A 4,449-nucleotide genomic window follows, 5' to 3' on the forward strand; every position below is an offset into this window, starting at 1 on the left:
AATTTACACAGAGTTGATAAAATGCGCTCATCGGGCCACAACAAGTGGCTGAACAGAGTGTGTGTGTGTGTGTGGGGTGGGGACCTAGCCTTTGGTGCTCCTGGCTGACGCATTTCAAAGGAAAGTCCTTCTTCAGAGCCCCAGGGCCAAAATGACTCCAAGAGCACGACGACTCATCCAGAAGGTCATAAAAACCCAGAACAACATCCTAAAGAGCTGGAGGAGGCGCACGGAGAGGGGGGGGCTGGAGGAGGCGCACGGAGAGGGGGGGGCTGGAGGAGGCGCACGGAGAGGGGGGGGCTGGAGGAGGTGCACGGAGAGCAGGGGGCTGGAGGAGGTGCACGGAGAGCGGGGGGTTTGGAGGAGGTGCACGGAGAGTGGGGGTGCACGGAGAGCAGGGGGGGGGTCTGGAGAAGGTGCACGGAGAGTGGGGGTGCACGGAGAGCAGGGGGGGGTCTGGAGGAGGTGCACGGAGAGCGGGGGGGCTGGAGGAGGTGCACGGAGAGTGGGGGTGCACGGAGAGCAGGGGGGGTCTGGAGGAGGTGCACGGAGAGCAGGGGGCTGGAGGAGGTGCATGGAGAGCGGGGGGTCTGGAGGAGGTTCCACGGAGAGTGGGGGTGCACGGAGAGCGGGGGGGCTGGAGGAGGTGCACGGAGAGCAGGGGGCTGGAGGAGGTGCACAAAGAGTGGGAGGGCTGGAGGAGGTGCACAAAGTGGGGGGGCTGGAGGAGGTGCACGGAGAGCACCCTAAGTCCTGCCTCTGCCCTGCTGGAGATGGGACTGTGCAGGTGAGGAGAGTGGGGGGGGGGGGGGCATGGCTGCGGGGAGGAACTGTGGAGGGGGCCTGTGATTGCTGGGGGTGCTGTTGTGGAGGGGGGCTACACTGCTGGGGGGGGGGGCACGGTAATCATTGTGGTGCTCCTTTGCGCTGCAGGGTGTGGGACCGGCTCCGTGGGTGTCCTGACGACCCCCCACAGGTGAATGGCAATAACTGTAACATGCGTTGCACGGAAACATGGAACTGAGTATGTTCCCTAAATACACACAGAAAACCTCAATAGAAACAAGAAGAACATTTTTTTTTTCCAAGCAAATTTAGTTCAGAGAGTAAAATTGGGAGATTCCACTTTGGCTGAGGAATAAAAAATGTGGCCACTGAAAAACGTGTCCGGTCCCTGTGCTCATCTCTCACAGGAGGAATGGGGGGGGGGGAGGACACAATCTCATTCTTATGGATGAGAGTCACCTGCTGGAAGGATGACAGGGAGACAAATGTCCCGAAGCATGTGACGGGCCCCACATTCTGTCACTGAGCGATGACAGACTGAGGAAGGTCTCCTTCAGGGTCCTGGAGAAGGACTTTCCTTTGAAACATGTCAGCCAGCAGGAACCAAGGCTAGGTGCCCCCCCCGGCCCCCCCCACTGGTGGTTCCAAGCAGTCTGGGAGTGTTCAGCCACACGTTGTGTTCTGATGAGCGCATTTTATCACCTCTGTGAGTAGATTTTAATTGCTTTACCATTTTTAATACATATTTATTGGATAATGCACTAGGCCAGTGTGCCCTCTTTCTTTTATTCATTTCTGGCAAAAGTTATAGGGATTAGATTTATGGCATTTTTATTATTATTCATTTTTTCTTTACTAGTAATGGCGGCGATCTGCAATTTTTAGCGGGACTGTGACATTGCGGCGGACAAATCTGACACCTAACTGCCATTTTTTTGACACTTTTTTTGGGGAACCAGTGACATTATTACAGTGATCAGTGCTAAAAAAAATATGCACTGTTATTGTACTGACACCGGCGGGGAATGGGGTTAACATCAGGGGCGATCAAAGGGTTAAGTGTGTTCTAACTGTATGGGGGGACTGTGTGACTGGGGAAACACACAGATCTGTCTTCCTGCATAGCAGAAAGACGGGATCTGTGTGATCTCCCCTGTCAGAACAGAGATCTACCTTGTTTACACAGGCAGATCCCCGTTCTGTCATTGTGGGGGATGATCACGGGTGGCCGGCGGACATCAAGTTCGCCCCACCCGCTGATTGGCTTCCCCGCTGGGTCAGTGGGCACACACGCCCACAACCCGCTGTGGCCGAGCCAATGTACACCTACTGCGATTTGCGGGGATCGAGTCACATTGGCTGGTCCTTAAGCGGTTAGAAGGTGCGATTTACTTTGAAAGTGATGATTTATATCACACAGAATATCAGCAGACAATAGCGGTAGTCACTGTGCTTTATTAGAAGAACATGGATAGGCAGAGATAGAAACACAATTCATAGAATAATTCTGGATTCTCTATATTCCACACAACTCTCCGAAACATTCAATTATTTGTAATCATCCCATACAACGTCCACCCGAGTACAATACTGTATATACGTTGTATCCTTTTCCCTGTGTATATATATATATCATATCCATTACTTCTGCATACACAATATATCCATTCCCCCGGTATATACAGTACATTGTATCTCTTCATACTGTATTTACATTGTATCTTCTCATCCTTGCTCACATTAACCTGGCCTGATTATTCTTCAGCATGGAACGCATGGTCGCACTTTGCAGCGAGATGCGATCGGCTGGTCTTCAACTCCTCTGTGTTACCGCATTACATTTCTATCAGGTAGAAAACATTTTGGAATTTTAAGAAATTAAAAATGTAACTTAAAAAATACAAATTAAATAAAAATTGTGAACGTAAGCACCACTAAGTGTAAAAATGCATCAAGCGACTGAGAAGCTTTGCTTTCAGGGACCCCATCACACCATCGCAATAGAAAACGCACAATGTCGCCGTCTCTCCCCTCAGCTCCTGGCTGGGATTATTATGTAACTTAAGGGCAAATAAATACTAGAAAACACAGACAGCACTGCAGATGAGAGAAGAATTCTAGAGATGAAACAGGCGACCCCTTTAAAGAAGTTCATGTTTATAAGACTTTGTGAAATGAACGTAATGGAAACCACCGCGGTCTGAAAATGTGTGTTTCCTGGCTGTCACTGGAATGCATACAGGGGCTTCTGACTTTACACAGAGTTAAACTGTAATGCAACACAAGATGCGTTTTACGTGCGTTTGACTTCCTGCATTTACATGGAAAATATGGGCACGTGATTTGGAAATATTGTTTAATGCGTTTCTACTGCGTTTTCCATGTGTTGACATGGACTGTAGTGTAGACCGGGGTAGGCAACCTGGGGCCCTCCAGCTGTTGAAGAACTACAAGTCCCATCATGCCTCTGGGAGTAATTGTAACTGCCAGCCTTGCAATGCCTCATGGGAAATGTAGTTCCACAACAGCTGGAGGGCCCCCAGGTTGCCTACCCCCTGGTGTAGACGTTTTTAGCAGAACGCACAAAAGATGCAGCAAACGGGATTTTTCAAAAACGCAACACTTTGCCTTATATTGCAACCGGCTGATGTGGGGAGCTCTATAGATTATAATGGAAACTAGTTTTCATGCGCTTGTTGCGCGCCGTGATCCCGCGTTGTAGCACGTAATCGCCATGGTGTGACCGGGCCCTAAGATGGCTGACGCAGATGTGCGTCCATGTCACCATCTCTCCCCGCAGCTCCTGGCTGGGATAATTCTGTAACTTAAGCGCAAATAAATACTAGAAAACACAGACAGCACTGCAGATGGGAGAACAATTCTCGAGATGGAACAGACGACCCTTTGAAATGGCGAGTTCACGTTTATAACACTCTGCGAAGTGAACGTAATAATTGGAAACTGCCACAGTCTGAAAATGCTAGGGTTGCACCGATGCTGTGTTTTGTTTTTTTTTTATCGGCAAGTACGAGTACCGATACTTTGCGGTGCGATTTGCGTCAAAACTAAAAAAAAAAAATGGTGCAAATCGCATGCGATTTAAACACTAATGCGGTGCAATTCCTGTCCGAATCGCATGAGATTTCCCCCAGTACTCCTGTGTGTGTGTAGAGAGGGAAAAGCGCCACCTAATGGGCAGTTTAAAAATAAATGCTGGAACTTAACGGAGTAAATATCTGGTCATGTGCAAAATAATCTACGTAGGCTTCCTGGTCCGCCGATGATAGCAAATCAGGGCACCCGGAGGTGCTCACAGGGCTGAAGGAGAAGTTCCGGGACCCAGTGGGTATAGGGTGGAATTGATGTCAGCTTGGGGGGGGGGGGGGGGGGGCTGCCTCTACATCTCTTACAGCCTGAGCACCTCCAGAGGCCGTGATTAGCTATCATCGGTGGACCGGGACACCTATGCAAAATATTCTACATAGGTGTCCCGGTCCGCTGATGATAGCTAATCACGGCCTCTGGAGGTGCTCAGGCTGGAGGAGGTGTAAAGGCAGTCCACCCCCCAAGCTGAGATCAATTCCACCCTATACCCACAGGGTCCCGGAACTTCTCCTCCAGCCCTGTGAGCACCTCCGGTGGCCCCGATTTGCTATCATCGGC

At 50.3% G+C, this 4,449-nt stretch overlaps 1 long non-coding RNA gene across 1 annotated transcript; it reads right to left on the reverse strand.

The window, feature by feature from the left end:
- Positions 1-2,225: 2,225 nt before the first annotated feature.
- On the reverse strand, positions 2,226-4,169 carry LOC141117268 (uncharacterized). The gene is made up of 2 exons (XR_012237134.1): positions 3,353-4,169; positions 2,226-3,233 (listed from the first exon to the last, which is right to left on the reverse strand). It is a non-coding gene; the product is annotated as an uncharacterized lncRNA (long non-coding RNA).
- Between the last annotated feature and the right edge of the window lie 280 nt (positions 4,170-4,449).

This window comes from Aquarana catesbeiana, linkage group LG13, assembly GCF_042186555.1.
Source record: "Aquarana catesbeiana isolate 2022-GZ linkage group LG13, ASM4218655v1, whole genome shotgun sequence".
NCBI classification, from domain to species: domain Eukaryota; kingdom Metazoa; phylum Chordata; class Amphibia; order Anura; family Ranidae; genus Aquarana; species Aquarana catesbeiana.